At 40.2% G+C, this 17004-nt stretch overlaps 1 long non-coding RNA gene across 2 annotated transcripts in view; it reads right to left on the bottom strand.

The window, feature by feature from the left end:
- Positions 1–5973: 5973 nt before the first annotated feature.
- Positions 5974–17004, bottom strand: part of LOC121104014 — a 31606-nt gene continuing 20575 nt past the window's right edge. For both annotated transcript variants that reach the window (XR_005836391.1, XR_005836390.1), the window contains exons 3-4: positions 9434–9564; positions 5974–6904 (exon numbers count right to left, since the gene is read on the bottom strand). This is a non-coding gene — a long non-coding RNA (uncharacterized LOC121104014). The remainder of the gene's footprint in view (positions 6905–9433; positions 9565–17004) is intronic.

The raw sequence follows: 17004 nt of genomic DNA, 5'->3' as shown, positions 1-17004 counted from the left end.
ACACAGAACAGCAGGTGCAAATAGTCTGCGGAGCAGGAGTGTTAAGGAATGTTCAAGAGGCACACGCATATTGCTGGAGAAAAGAAAGAAAGTGAAAAGTGGTAGGACACAGATTAGAAAAGTAGGACAGACACATAGGGCCTCGCGGGCCCTGGCTAGGGCTTTGACTTTTTCAGAGAGAGATAGGAAGTCACTAGAGTGTTCTGAGTGGAGAAGTGACATGAGCTGACTTACACTTGAAAAGTATCCGTTTAGCAAGAGATATGAATTCTGGAGTCATCAGTATAGTTTTATATTTAACGCCATAAGATTAAATGAGGTCATCTAGGGAGTAACAGATATATAAAGAAGGAAAGAATCCCTCAGATTCAGCCCTGGGGCACACCAAATTCATAACGGTAGCTAAGGTTCATTGAGTACTGCTAGAAACCCAGGTACTAAAAGCTGCTTACAAATGTTAATTCATTTAACACTCACACTCACTCTAATTGAGAGTTCATATAACTCTAATAAGTTCATGTAATTTATCCCATTTTAGAGATGGGCATAAAGGAGAACAGAGAAATGACATAACTGGTCCAAGTTCAGAAAACTAGTATATATGGAGCCGGATTCAAACTCTGGTAGTTTTTGATTGAAGGACGCGCTCTTGAGCCAAAGCTACTACCTAGTTGTGTTTCACTGCTATGCTCTACTAACCATATTCATAAAAATCAGGGTAACTATACCTCCTAAACCAGAGATTTGAAAATTACCGATAATGGATGTAGAATATGTAGCATGTAGGTGATCAATAAGTGATACCTATTTTATAAGTGAGAGAATGGAACTTAGCAGAGACATGAAGAAGACTGAGAATTGCCTCACCACATCTTTAGGTTTTCCCTTCTTTGTCCAGGAGAAATGGAAAGGTAGAGAGCAAAATTCAACGTTAACTTGCTGGAATAACTGGACACTCACACGATGCTACAAGTTAATTTTAGTAAAAAAAAAAGAGAGAGAGCGAGAGAAAAGGGCCAACTCAGGATTCCCACACACAATAGTGGTCAGTAAATATTTACTGATGAATTAAGATCAAAAATATTTTCACCAGCCCAGTGCCCAGAGGGTAACAATGAAACATGAATGTGTTATACAATGCAATAAATATTTTCAGTCTTGTAGGTTATGTCTTAAGTGATAGTTTAAATTCTATTGATTAGATTAATTGGTTGTGGTTCTAATCATCTCTCGTAATTTTTCTTATGCTTATATCTAATTTCTGCATCCCCGAAGAGGGCTCTGGAATTGGAATATAAAAACATGGAGGGGGTGCCTGGATAGCTCAGTCAGTACAGCATGCGACACTTGATCTCAGGGTTGTGAGTTCAAGCCCCACGTTGGGCAAAGAGCCTACTTAAAAATAAATAAATAAGAATTAAAAAAAAAGAAAGAGCGAGCAAGCAAGTCCTGTTTCTGCCACCTGCTAATTGTTTGGCTTTGAGCAAGTCATTTATTGCTGATTCTATTTTGTCAATGTGCCCTGTGTACGTTCAGGGGTGCTATATGGATCAAATAACACCATGTGTGAGTCACTGACTTTTTAAAAAGGATAGTGTCAGCTTTTGGTTGAACTCCATAGCTGTTACCTACAAAACACCTATTGTTTTTTAAGTGTTTAGTTGTTGCTATTGATGGCTTTGTCAGGACGATTTCTGGAAGTGCTGATCTTAGAGGGTAATAACTTTGGAAATGTGCTGGTAGTGTATATATTAACCAACAAAAGCAAATAGCCAAAAAGATACTAAAAACGAATTTATTTTCAGGGAAGATTCCAAGGTTGGCTTATGAGATATAGAAATGGGAATGTCAACTCTTGCATAATACATGTGCCTTAATATATGTAGTGCTCTGTTCTCAGGAGTGCTTATTTTAACTTAGGTAATATAATTTGGTCCAATATTTCAACTTTCCAGCAGCTGGGTAATTGCTTTAGGCTGTAAAGCAACCAGAGACCTTCTCCCACAGCCTAAATCTTGCAATCTGCTCTAGCCAGTTCCATTTCCAAATGGCTCCAGACAGACAGTCCAACCAAGAACTTTCCCTGCCGTAAATATCTGTTCTGATGCGTAGGCAAAAGTATCTATGGGTCTGATTTGAAATGTGCACATGTAAAGTCTAACACAGTGGTATGCATGTGCCCTTCTCTCCCTATTCACCTAGTCCAGATTAATCATCCATTTACATCACCGATCGGGGGAAACCATTCCATGTTTATAAAGCTGGTTCCAAGGTAATATTAGGGGTCATCTTTATAGGAAGAACAAAAAGGCACACAGTTGGTGTGGCTCTTTTAGTTTTTTGTCATAAAGTCAGAGTGTGAATATTTATTTTATGTTTTCCTTCTAAAAATATTATTCTGAGAGAATCATGACTCTTTGGGATTCTCTACAGGCCTCAACATTTCTACAATTCTCTCTCTTTTGCTTTCTCTATTTTTCTTCAAGATAACGTCTTTAGGGATACAGCTAAAATGATTGGCATTACTGTCCCCGTCTTCTCTGCAAGCAAATATTTTACATCTGTGAAGTGAAAAATGTCCCTAGATCAAGATTCCCCTTCCTCTAGCTCTAAATCCCCAAAACCTCACTCAGACTTATAATTTCTTCAATCATTCAAATCATCTTTCACAAGTAAAAAATGTTTCCAAAATTTAAAGCCTAGTTATCAATTACAAACATAGTAATACTGCCGGCACCACAGGTGTTTATAACCAATATGCATTGGATACCTTGAACAATAAATTTCTTCAGCTAGCTCAGATATTTGCTGAGTTATTCATCATGGTTTCAGATTGGGGGGAGATATAAATCATTATTTTCATCTTGAGACTCAAGATCTCACAACTTATCATAAAGTTTTCCCCGGAGCAGCAATAGGAGATAGAACAATCAGTTCTAGCAGACTTAGAAAGAAGTATCATTAAGAAGGATAAGCATTGGGGCCCCTGGGGCAGTGCATCCGACTCTTGATTTCGGCTTGGGTCATGATCTCAGGGTCCTGAGATGGAGCCCTATGTCAGCCTCTGTGCTGAGCGTAGAGTCTGCTTAAGATTCTCTCTCTTCCCTAACCCTCTGCCCCTCCCCCTGCTCGTGCTTTCTCTCTCTCTCAAAAAAAAAAAATTTAAGAAAAAAAGAATAAATATTCACTGAAATGACATCTGAGAATTTCTCTGCTTCTCTCCTTTACATCACTCAAATGGAAAACACATTTGGCTCAAGAGAGTCTTAAATAAAGGATAAGCAACTTAAAACACAAAATATTTTTTCCCATTACGTCAACAAATCACAATTCGGTTAAGTCAGATCGACCTAGAATTTCAGTCCCATGATTCCCCAAACCTATGAGATGCAAAAATAACAGTGGTATGCTGAGCTACTCTCACAACTTGCCAGTACTAACTAATTTCAGAAGAAATAGAGCATAAGAAAAATTTGCACCACTTGGACCTGTTAGTTTCAATCTTCACAACCTGTATTCATTTTATTGGTGGAGTTGAGGTGCCTCAAGGTTGTTAGCTGTACATTTTTGATTTTATAAGTTGCTTGTATTACTCAGGACTATTTCAGAAATCCGTAACAGAAACCTTATTCAAACCAGCTATGCCAAAGAGAGAATGTATTGATCTATGTGAGTAGGAAGCTGTTCTATAGTCATTTATGTGATGGTCAGCCAGGTAGGGTCATAAGAGGAGACTCAGGAGAGGCCCAGGAAAACAAAGTGTATTATCCTCACAGGTCCTAGAGACAGGAGGCATGACATTTCATGCAGGGCCACAGGAAAAACACCAGGATGGTTAGGAGGTGGAAGATAGGAGTGAGGGGAGAGCTTAGGCCATGGGCCTTTATTTCCACAGAAAAGGCAAGACAGGGCAGAGTAAGCAGATTAGGATAGGCTAATTTGAATAATTCTGGAGGGCTTTGACTATAGGCATGGTCCCTTCTTGCCTGGTACTTAGCCCTAGGATGATTAAGGCAGAGAATATTACCTCCTGGAGTTTATGGGCCAGATAGAGGATGTCTGACTCTGGATTAGTTTGCCTATCAAAGGCATGCTCTTTGCTGGGCCCTTTGCCATTTCTAAGAATTGGCTAGCTCAGGCAACGGCAGTCTCTCCCCAGAAAGAGGAGGAATTTAAAGAATATATATATCATATACATAGCAGAATCCTAAAGAGTAGACCTAGCTTTAGGGAAAGCTGTTTCCAAGAGTTTGAATAATATCATCAAGACTCTATTTCTTTCTCTTATCATCCCTGTTTACTTTCCTTTGTGATTGCTTTATTTTCGGATGGGTGCTCTTCACATCAAAACAAGGTGGCTGCTGGCAGCCTCAGTTGACATTGTCCTTACAGATCATAATCCTATTGAAAAGGGTACATCCTTCCCAGGAATGCCAGTGAAGTCTTAAGGAAGACTGATTATCTGGCACTGATCTTGTGCCCTTTCCTGATCAGTCACTGTGATTACAAAGAGAAGTATTCTAATTGGCCAAACCTGGGTCATTTGCCCACGCTGGGTTCAAAGAGCAAGGGAAACAGGAAAGAGGCCTTGGCTGGGAAGGATTGTTATAGAGCACAGTAAAGAAGCTTAACAAAATTATGTCCCCAACATTGCTTTAAGAAGAAAATATATAGTGTAGACCTCAAATTCAATAATCTGATTGAACATGTCTTGTTAATATTCAGAACTCCAGTTTCTTGTAGGGGGTAAGCTGAGACTTACTGATTGGTGGGAAGGTAGAAGCTGGTGGGAAAGGAGCAAAGCATGCCAAGGTAAACATAATCCTAGATGAATCCAGGATGTTTGTGCTGTAGCTTTCAAGGATTGAAGAGAGTGTTGGAAATACTCTTTTGAGGATGAGAACTAAATACTCTCTAAAACGTCCTTGCATGGCAACTAGAAGCTTTAAATTCCTTCAGTTTCTCTCCCCCTCTCCACCCCTTCTCTCTCTCTCTCTCTTTCCTCCCCATGATCTGCTGTCTGTGCCAAGCATTGGCATTACCCTTCTCTCTGTACACCAGGTTCTCTGAAAGGTTCTTGGTTCCTGCTGCTCTATAAGAATGATTCAGATTTTCACGGGCCAAACTACGGCAGACTATATACAACTTCCAATTCCCAACATCCACGGACCTCAGTTTCTGTCTTGGTACAAACTGTAGAGATGGAATTCTATTAGCTCAGCTTGAGTCATGTAACTATCTTAGTCCACTCACCAGGGGCCAAAAAATAGGTCTGCCTTTGCTCATTTACTCAGTTGGACTTGTAAGGGGGCACTGTCCCACTTCTACTACCCCAAACACACCAAAGCAAAAGCCAGATGCAAATATAGTCCCTGCTCCATCTTTTTTTCCACATGACCTGAAATTTGCAATAAGAACATCTCTACTAAGTTAACTAACATGGGGCATATGCTTCTGGAGACCCACTATGACAGCACTTATCTGTTACCTAAGAAGATAAATTTGTTAAAGAATTTTTGTTTCCTAGTTGAAATTAATAAAGAAAGCCAAGGAAGGAGGAGAATAGTGGGGGGAAAATGCATACCTTACTTTCTAGACAATTGCTTCTTAAATATCTCCAGAACTGTTCCATTTTTCTTTATCTTTCTGCTATTTCCCTGTTCAGACCACCTTTTTCTGTCTCTTTAATTAATCCAAAAAATTCTGATCGGACTTCCCGCCAGTAATCTTTCCCTCCTCTAAACCATTTTCCATAGTCCAGCCAAAGGGTTTTTTTCTAAAATATAAATCAGGTCGTATCACTCTTCTTTGAATCCTTCAAACGACTTCCCAGTGTCCTCAGAATGAAATTCACACGTTTTTGGTTTTTTTTTTAAGATTTTATTTCTTTATTTGAGAGACAGAGAGAGCAAGGGGTGGGGGAGAAGCAGACTCCTTGCTGAGCAGGGAGTCCCCTGGCTGGGGCTCAATCCCAGGACCCTCAGATCATGACCTGAGCTGAAGGCAGCTGCTTAACCGACTAAACCCCCCAGGTGTCCCAAAATTCAAGCTCTTAAAAGTCTTACAAGTGCCCTCGTGATCTGGCTAATTGCCTTCCAACCTCACTCCACTCCCTCTGCTCCAGCCACACTGAACTTCCTTTCGTCGTCAAATATAGAATGCTCTCTCCTAGCGAGCAAATGCCAACCCAGAACTTATTTCCTGAGACTTCGGTGAGCTCCTGAGGCCTGAGTTAATGCCTCTCCTCATTTTTCTGGTATCACTGCATTAGCACAGTGTCCTGTACCGTAACTGCCTTTTGATTTGCTTGTACCCTCACCAACGTTCATTCAGACCCTATGATGATGTACCAGGCAGTATGCTCAGCATGCTACCTGCATTATCTCATTTTATTTTTACTATGTCTCAGTTAAGTAGGTTCTTTGATTACATCTGGCTTACACATGAGGAAACTAGGACTTGGAGAAGTTGTTCAAGCCAGATAGCTAATAAGTGGTGGAGGTAGGCTTTGAACCTGGGCAGTCAACCAGACACTTGTAATATCCTCTCTCTCAACAGGAACAGCTTCTGTTCTGTTCCCAGTTATCTATGACAGTGTGGCATGTAGCAAATCTGGAACTCTTTTTTGCTTATGGCTGACTCCACTCTCTATGCATAATTTTTTATTCTTATTCTGAGTTATGTGTCTTAAAAACAAAGAAGCCTGCCCCAAATAAATCCCCACAGGTATTTGTAAAGGCTGCAACTACAAGATCTGTGCCCCTTTTCTTCCCCCCATCCATTCAAACTCTCTTTTAGGCCATCAAGGTGTTGTTTACTCTGTAAGGAGGATAAAGTCACTGTCTTGAGCACATTATTGTCAGATGGAAGTAGGCATCCGTTCCCAAAGCCTCAACTTTTGGCCCTAGAAAGTGAGAAATGACATTTCTCAGACTCCTTTGCAACTAGATTTTTAGATACTGATTAAATTCTGCCAGGGCAATGCCCTTGCATAAGATTTGGAAGGTGGCAGTGAGGGGAAGGCCACCTTGCTATTGCTCTTGCTGCTAAGCAACACTTGATGTGAGTTCAAAGCCAGAACCCACATTCCAGTAGTCCCCAGATTCTAGTCACTGAAGTCATGGGCATTGAGAGGCAGTTCGGCAGTTGACCTCTGGATTACAGCTATTGTAGAATCTAGACCCCAGTGGTGGCCCTAACTTCCCCTTGTTTAGCTCTTCCTGTGAATTTCATAAGCACTGAATTCCTTGTTTTTAATCTCTTTCTGCTTTAAATACCTACAGTTGTTTCTGTTTCCTGAATTGAAATCCGACACACCCCTTTAAATGCCGTATCTAGCTGTACCCACTTTTCTGTGCGGACAAGAGAAAATTATATGTAAATGCGGTTATTTTGGAAATGTAAATATGCAATGAAAAAGAAACTGATTGACAGGAGTTAGAATAATGGGTGAAAGAATTATAGGTTTTGTGCATGTGTATTTCATGAGTAGGGGAAGGGAGAACGTGGGAAGGATGAATCAAGCAGAATGATAGATAATGACTGGGGAAAGAGAAAGATGAGCAGAGGACCGCAGGGTTCTACAAGGGACCGACAGAGAACAATTGCAATTGATATGTTATTATTATTATTAAGAATTTGATCCAATAACAGCTTACATGTGTAGAGCCATCTAGTACACACAGTGCTCCCACATATGTTATTCTGTTGGATCCTTACAATGAATGATTCTGTGAGCTAAGCGTTCACAAGCCCTGTTCTGGATTTTTCATATGAGGAAAGAAAGCAAGGTTCAGGAAGTTTAAGTGACTTCCTCAAGGTTGTAGCAAGTAAGTGGCCAGATCAGAACCTCCAGGCTGCTGGCTACAGAAGTTAGTTTGGCTTGAGAATGAGGGAGAATTGAAGATTCCAGACCGTCAAGGAGGATAGACATGCTATTTTAAATCTGAGCACTAATACTGCAGAGCCTACTTGTAAAGATCCCTGCCTTTCTCAAGACCAGAAGGTGCCTCTTTCTTCTTTCTGAGCCACTAGTTCCTGAGAGGTAGAAGCTGAATAGCCGGGCAGTGGGACCGAGTAGCAAAGTGGATTCAGCCTCTCTACTGGGTAGGTAAATTTTGGCATTTCATAGGGAGTCCTGGCTTCATGTTCCCATATTGTAGTAAAGTCATTCTTGCACTTCAAAGTCTGACTGACTTATTACTCACCATGGAAAAAGACACTGGTTGTAAAGTAACATGTAAGACAGAACACCCTTGGGATGCCTGGCTGGCTTAGTCGGTAGAGCATGTGACTCTTGATCTCAGGGTCATGAGTTCAAGCCCCACATTGGGTGTGGAGCCTCCTTAATAAATAAATAAAATTATATATATATATAAAAAAGACAGAACACCCTTTGGTTGCCCCTGTCGTGACTTATGGTGAATGGGACATGGAGGGCCCCTGGTGTTTGTGTCCACCTCCCACTCATTTCCCCCTCAGCGCTCACACTTCCTGTCACGTGGGTCAATCCTACTTTAAGGTGCAGATAAACAAGGGGTCCTGCTGGGAAACAGCGCTATTTCCACAAGGGCAGTAGGGTACACAAAGAGCTGCTGGGAAGTGGCCTGGGGGAGGGGAAGGATGAATAAACAGTCATCCAGGAGAACCAAAAGGAGTTGGCTCCATGATTTATTTCTTCTATCTGAAGGCCACTTTAGTATCTGGTGAAAGGAAGATAGCCCTCCATCTCTGGGTTGACTGGCACCATGATAAAACACAGATGCATCTGTCCTGACCTTGGAATTTGTGGGCAAGAGGAAACACCATCTTAGAGAGACTATAGAGCTTCCCCCACTTGTGCCAGGTCTGGTGGCATTTGCCCTAGACTAGCCCTTGTCTCACAAATACAGGCAACAGTCACTCTATGGGCAGCTGGGCTTCTAGGTGCCCTGGGTAGAAGAGAAAATGAAAGCAAGGAGGAACTCACCTTGCCTGCAACTGTCTGTCAGAGAGGAGGATCTAAAGGGGACTCAAAGAAGGAGAGGAGAGTCTGGGACTGAGAGCTACTGTACATGGATATGTGTGTGTAGACATTTTTTTAAATTACTGGTAGATGCACTCTAGAAAGCAAAGTGCAAGGACATTATAGAACATTAGGAGTCCATAAAAATACACTCTCTGTCTTCCCCCACCAAGCTTTATTGAGATAGATTTAATGAATAAAATTGTGTATATTTTAGGTTAACAACATGATTTGATATATGTACACATTGTAGAATGATTACCACCACCAAGTTCATGAACACATCCAATTCACCCTCAGTTTCAAAGCTGACAGATGGCCATGTAGCTATCTGAACTAAAGGTGGAAGGATGCACTTAGAGGTCCCCAGCTCTGGAAGGTCTGAGATTTCACTTTGTAAGGGTGGGGAGGGTGCATTCTATGACTCACCTTTATGGCTGCTTGTGATTAATGTTGTTCTCTTGAACTGCCCTTGCGCACACATCTGTCAGCCAGCACAGGCTACAAATTTTTCTCCTGCCATCCCTCTGGATGGGAGCTCTTCCCACTCTCCACACCTCCTATTTTTAAGTGAAGGGAGGAAAGGAAATTTTAGGTGAGCTTTAAAGTCATGTTTTCTGACTTTTTACTCTAAGCCTGGGTGTGCGGAAGGGGTTTGAGGTTGGCAGTGATTGTGCTCACAATTTTCCAAATGAGAAAAGGGTCAGGGGAGTCAAATGATTTGCCCAAGTTCATTCCTTCAGCCACTACACATGGCAGAGCCAGGACTTGAACCAGTGCTGTCAGAGTCCAGGGTCCACTCCTGTTTCAATGCATCAAGCTGCCTTTTTGAAGGGAGACTGTGGGTGGGGGTACACACCTTCCTCTACTGATCACAGGACAATGAAGTAGGTATGGGTCTTTTGGCTCTCAAACATGATATCTAGCTTAGACGAAGACAGAAAGCTATGCCAACCCACTCTGTAGCCTAGTGATACTTCCAGCTAAAGGCTGAGCACATCAACCTATCCAGAAGCGACTGCCAGCAAGAGTCCCCGGAGCTGGAATTCCAGCGACATATGGAGTTAGGTAAGACAGCACTCACTGCCTATGATCACCAGCCCCTCTGCTTTGCTTCCTCCCACACCAGCCCACCTCTGCTGAGGCCTCCCTTCCCCTTCAGCTGTGAGACTCTGAGAAAAGTCTTCTGGCTCAGCTGGTCTTTGAATGTTCTCCTAGTTCCAGGATCTCTTAACCCCAGGGGACATCTCTTTTAAGGAAGACTTTCTGACAGAAGGAAAGCACAGGCCGGTTTTGGTAAAAATGCTTTAAAATCTTCCTGTAGGCCCCCAACTCAAGGCTATCCACACACTGAGGTGGTCTCCAAGATGATCTGAGGAAATTCATCACAGTAGAGAAAATGTCATTTGTGACTAGTAAAGTGTTCATTTCCTCATGTAAATGGCATCAAGAGGGTTCTCAGAAGTAATCAGACTTTGTGTAATTAGAAATGATGGGTCTTTCACTTTCTCAGTCTCTCTGGAAAAACGCAGGAGCCATGATGTGGATTCAGATGAAGTATGCTGCTGAAAAGGAGGCAGCTTCATAATGCAGTGAATAAGGAACTGCCTTCAAGGCTGTGACATGTTCTCTCTTACCATTGTGCTCTCCAGCAAGCCCAGGACACTGGAAGAAAAGAAGGTACTTTTCACATGAGAATGACCTGAATCAGCTTTAATTTCTCAAACTTGGGAATGGAATTCAGAGGGGGAAGAATGAAGGTTGCTCACAACTTTTCTTAAAAGCTCCCCTAAGAAAAAAATAAGCAAGTTTGGACAAGATGGACTTTTTCTTTTCTTTCTCTTTCTTTCTTTCTTTCTTTCTTTCTTTCTTTCTTTCTTTCTTTCTTTCTTTTCTTTCTTTCCTTTTTTAAGATGGACTTTTTCAAAGTATAAAGTGGAGTTTGGTATATTTGTTTGAGGTGTGTGTGTGGGGAGAGGGAAGTGTCTTGCTTGGGGAGCATAGAAACAAGAGTTTCCCTGGAAATTTTTGTTATGAGACATGTGAATACTATTGAAAATAATACAACTAAGGGAAACCAAGGCAGAAAAGGATACTATATATTAGCCAAACTTCATATATGTAAATCCATGTTTACATGTAAAGAGGTAATTAGGGGGTGGTTATTTGACTATTGATGGATTTCTTGTTTTAGAGAAAGAGAGTCACAAATAGGATTTCCCTAAATACCAAGATTCCTCATAATTTAGGAAACTAAATTGAAAAGCCAATACTGCATTAATTTGCCTCAGTTTCCTTTAGTTGTGCCCTTGATCGACCACTCCTCCATCCTGCATACACAAAAAGTACCCATACTCAACAGGGTTGCAGAAGAAAATGTTTAAGAAGCTTGACAGACCCATTTGTATACAAAGATGTCCATTTCTTAAAGCTTCATCTGAAGGATTCATTCTTGGCCTCTGCCAGCTAGCCTGATTTTTACTGAGAAGGTGCCGTTTAAAGTGCTAGACATGCAAGTACTAGAATTACTCTATAACTTTTTTTATTTCAAACTAACTAAGATTTATCTTCTTTCTACTTAGTCTGAATGAATGTGATAGTATAGAGATTACAAAGTGATTCAAGAAAAATTCCAAAGGGTGGTTGAGATGCTTTTTGCTTACTAGATTTGGAGCTTGCCTTTGAAACAGAAAGTAAAAAAAAAGTCTTTTCTTTTATGGGTGTGGTAGACACTGTTTGTTGCCAACTCTCTTCCTTTTTTCAGGCAGTCATTCCCACCTCTCTTTAAAGCCAGAGTAGCTATGTGACCCAGTTCTGGCCGATAATACATGAGAGGAAGTTGGCTGGGGTGGGAGGATGGATTTACTTCTGTGAATAATTTTTTTAAAGCAGCAGAGGCAGAGGGAGAAGCAGGCTCCTCGCTAAGCAGGGAGCCCAACATGGGACTGGATCCCAGGACTCTGGGCTCACGACCTGAGCCGAATGCAGATGCTAACTGACTGAGCCACCCAGGTATCCCATAATTTTTATTTCTGATAAAAACAGAGATGGGGGTTCAATACAATCGTATGAAGATGTGGTCTTGGAACTGTAACAGTAGTTTTGTTACCATGAGATGACCATCCAAGGATAAACATTCAACACTCAAGGATGTCAGAGTGGAAAGATTAAAAAGAAAAATCTTTAATGGCATCATCAAGCCACTTCCCAACCCTGGAACCATCTATCTCCAGATAAATGTGTTAATTACTTAAGGCATTCTTTGTCGCATGCTCTGTGACTTGCAGCTATATGTATCCTGACTAATACAACAAACGTGGCAAAGGAAAGGATTCTTCAGCTAGGGCGCCATTACCCCATTTGACATCTCTGTGTAAATGAGAAAAGATGCTTCTTCCTCTAGATGGATTTGAGGTCCCACTTCCTTTGCCAGGTGCCCTGGTCCTATTATTGATCACCAGCTTGCCCCCTTATGAGGTACATGGGAGGGCTGCTTCTGCTCAAAGAACTCAGGTTGAAGTTGCCAATTCCAAATAAGGAGGAGAGGGCAATGAGAGTTCCCTTCTGCTTTCTGTCACTTGTAGACTTAGTTAGATTTTTAACTGAGTGGCTAATATGTGGGCTGTCGTTATTGCCATTGCTTTCCATTTTAAACAATGAATTTGTTTTTTAACTCCAAATCCAACATTAAACTGCCCATTATTCAGCAGTGCACCCCAAAATACAATTCTGGGAAAAATACTAGTTAATACAAAATTCTTTTTTAAGTTCATACTACCATACTTCTGCTGATAATCTGTCAAAATTGGGTTGACAAAGATGATATTGAAGCAATATATCCACTTGCAGTATGAAACTGTTACAGTGCAGATTAATTCTCCTACTCCTCTACTTAAACTACTAGAGGCACTTCTTTTGCAGGAGAAAGTTAGCACGACATAATTTAACTTTCATTTGATGCAAATAAGAAACTTACATACTAGGTAGGTCAGCCATTACTCATTAGCTGGCACTAAGTCATCTTCATCACATTTACCCAAAATTTCAAGTTATAAATTAACTTAAGCCAAAGTATTTTTCTATGAAAATATCTTTCCAGTTATTATTGTCACTGCAAAAGCTTAGTTTTATCTACATAACTGGTAAAATTAATCAACATAACTACAGCAGTATATGCAGGAAAACTATTGTCATTTTGACTTTAAGGCATGCAAAATTTACAGGAGTCTGACATGCTTTTCCACTCACTAAATACTATATGCTGTTACTTTAGATATTCACTGGTACAAACACAGCTAGAAACAAACATGAGGACTAACACTTTGTGACAAGATCCAGAATAATCTCATATTAGATGATCATAAAATGTAGTCACAACATCTTAAAAATCCTCTTTAAACTCATAGATGCATTTGAAAACTTTGAGATAATGCATTTAAAACATCCAGGCTGGCAGCTGAATAGACAAAGCACTCATCATAAGTAAACTCAGACATGAGATAGATGTTAGAACTGGACTGGGGAATAATATATGTGATACATAATATATATAAATATATTTACTTATATATATTTACCTATATATTTTATATATAAATATACATTTGTATGTATTTACATATTATATATAAAATATTATATATACTATATATATGAAGTAAATATAGTTTATATATATAAATAAATACAAACAAAAATAAATATATGTATAAGTATATACATATATTTATATATAAGTATATATATATGGAGAGAGAGGAATCATACTACTCAATTTTAAGATTTGCTATAAAGTTATAGTAATCAAAATAGTATGGAATTGGCAAAGGAGAGACACATAGATCAATGAAGCAGAAAAACCCTGAAATAGAGTCATTAAAATATAGTCAACTGATTTTTTTTTTTTAAAGATTTTATTTATTTATTTGACAGGATAGAGACAGCCAGCGAGAGAGGGAACACAAGCAGGGGGAGTGGGAGAGGAAGAAGCAGGCTCGACCCCAGAACGCCGGGATCACGCCCTGAGCCCAAGGCAGACGCATAACCGCTGTGCCACCCAGGCGCCCCCAACTGATTTTTTTTTAAAGATTTTATTCATTTATTTGACAGAGAGAGACAGCCAGGGAGAGAGGGAACACAAGCAGGGGGAGTGGGAGAGGAAGAAGCAGGCTCCCAGCGGAGGAGCCTGATGCGGGACTCGATCCCAGAACACCGGGATCACGCCCTGAGCTGAAGGCAGACGCTTAACGACTGAGCCACCCAGGTGCCCCAGTCAACTGACTTTTGACAAGGTGCAAAGTCAACTCAATGGAGAAAGTATAATCTTTCCAACAAATAGTGCTAAAACATTTCAACATACATATGCAGAAAAAAAGGGAAAAAATAACTAACACATGCTTCACACCTTATGCAAAAGTCAACTCAAAATGGATCATATACCTGAATGTAAAAAGTAGAACTATCAAGCTTTCAAAAGAAAATACAGAAATATGCATCATCTTGGGTTTGGTAATTAGTTTTTAGATATGACGCCATAAGCACAATTCATAAAAGGAAAAAATTAATAAATTGGACTTACTGAAATTAAAAACTTTGATTTTGAAAAAAAGGTTAAAAGAATGATGAACTATAGAGGTGGAGAAAATATTTGCAAATCATATGTCCAATAAAGGACTTGTAGCCAGAATATAAAGAACTCTTATAACTCAGCAAGAGCACAAATAACCCCATGGGGGGAACAAAAAGAGAGACAAGAGATACTTTCTGAAAGAAAACATACAAATGGAGAAAAGCATATAAAAAGATGTTCTGAGTCATTAATCATTAGGGAAATATAAATGAAAACCGTAATAGATACCTCCATGAATGGCTAAAAAAAATTTTTAATTGACAATTTCAAACGCTGGTTAAGATGTGGTGCAGCAAGCAGTCTCAGTCATTGCTGTGGAAATACAAAATGGTACAGCTAGTTTGGCAGTTTCTCAACAAAGTTAAACATACATTTATCACAGGGTGCAGCAATCTGAGTCCTAGGTAATTATGAAAGTGAATTGAAAACTTGTAGATACAGAAACCTGTAAATGAATATTTACAGAAGCTTTATTCATAATCACCCAAAACTAGAAGCCACCGAGATGTCCTCAGGAGGTGAACAGATTAACAAACTGTAATATTTCCACACAGTAGAACGCTGCTCAGCAATTTTAAAAACACGAACTATGGATTCACACAACAACAAAGACGAATCTTAAATGCATTTGCTAAGTGAAAGAAGCCAAACCCAAAAGACCACACACTGTATGATTCTATTTATGTGGCCCTTCTGTAAAAAGGCAATACTATAGCGATGGAAAGCCCAGATTAGTGGCTGCCAGGAGCCGGGAAGAGGTCACCTGCAAAGAGAGGGCACAAGGTAGATTATAGGTGGTGGGGATGTTCTGTATGGTCCTGTGGTGGTGGATGCATGACTGCCTGCATTTGTCAACACACACACAATGGTACACCTATTCTAACAAGGTGTAATTTATTATAAAACCAAAAGTGAAATATACTGTATGCAAATTTTAAAAATCCACGAGGATGTGGGGGCATCCCAGGATAGAATGCAGACTAACAATCTACCTGTACTACAAACAGACTATCCATCTGTAAAGGATGGGGGGAAAGAGGCTGAGCTAAGTCACTTTGGAAATGTGTTCTGACTGGCTACTGTAAGCTAAAGCAAAAGCTGCTCTACTATAGGGGTGTAAGTTGGTGACTTTGTTCTCACAGGGGTATAAGTCAGCAATTTTGAAACTACTTTGCATGTATACTAGGGTCAAACAAATAAAGGCTAGAATGAACCCTGTGGTTCTAGATTAAAGTTGATGATATCAGTATGAATTCACTATGTGTGTATTATTACAAGTAGAAAGACATAGAAATAAGTATTAATTTGTGTGTGTGTGTATATATATATATATTCATATATATATATATGTATATATATATATATATGTCAGCAAACATACATACATTTCCTTGTCTATTTCCCAAAGGGCCTAGAAGCAATGATACCACATTAGCAATGAGTGCTCAGACCTTGTTTTCTAAGTATCATCTTCCAATAAAAGAAACCAAGGCTCCTGGAAAAAATGGCTGATTCTGTGACTAGGACAAGGAAAATACAAGCCTGAAACTTCTTGTAGTGCCACAAAGAAAGGAAGTGCTAATAAATAAATAGAGGGAGGGAGGGGGGAGCGATGGAGAATGGGAAGGGTGGAGGATGGGAGGGATGGGGGCATATTTGGAGGTATCCAAGACCACTAACAAATGCAGTGCTATGCTAGTGGAAGAACTCACAAGAATTAGTTAAACTAATGGCTAAAATCTATTACAATGACATAGTAAAGTTACACAGCAGACCATTAAGGGGGAAAGGCACATTAAGCAGAATCTAGAGAAATCTCTCCATAGACTTTCTCTCCCAGCCCAGGAGGGGGCAAACCAGGTGTGCCCCCTTTTTTGGTAGTGAAAATGCAGTGGCATATGTTTAAATGTTTCTCCTAGTTGACGGTTTTTATTGCGGGCTAGTAGTGCTGGCATTCTCTGCCTGGCAATTACCACAATCCGAGTATCTCAGAAGGAAGCAGGTGTTCAGTGCCTTCAGTGGGCAAAACAACCGCAGCCGTGTAGAGAACTTTTCTTATCAGGATGCGGAACTTTTCACAAGCCAAGTTCCCAGATGCCAGCCAAGGACAACCTTGCAGGCAGACCCTTCTAAATACAGCAGCCTCTGACCTATGTTAACTCTTTCCTCTACAGGGCATATCAAAAGGACACAGGAACCAACCTAAAACTACTCCCAAGGCCAAAACTGGAACAATCCAAACAACGAAGTAAGTAATTACAGCATTGGATTGTAATTCAAAGAATAAAATAAATATCAATGAGTCTCTACTGATATTAAGTGAAGAAAACAAACAAATAAATTAGTGGTGGCAGGGTGTGTGTGGCAGGAA

Source organism: Ursus maritimus, unplaced genomic scaffold, assembly GCF_017311325.1.
Source record: "Ursus maritimus isolate PB19 unplaced genomic scaffold, ASM1731132v1 scaffold_2, whole genome shotgun sequence".
Taxonomy (NCBI): Eukaryota; Metazoa; Chordata; class Mammalia; order Carnivora; family Ursidae; genus Ursus; species Ursus maritimus.
Note: the sequence above shows the minus strand (reverse complement) of the source record. Positions and strands in the feature narration are given on the sequence as shown.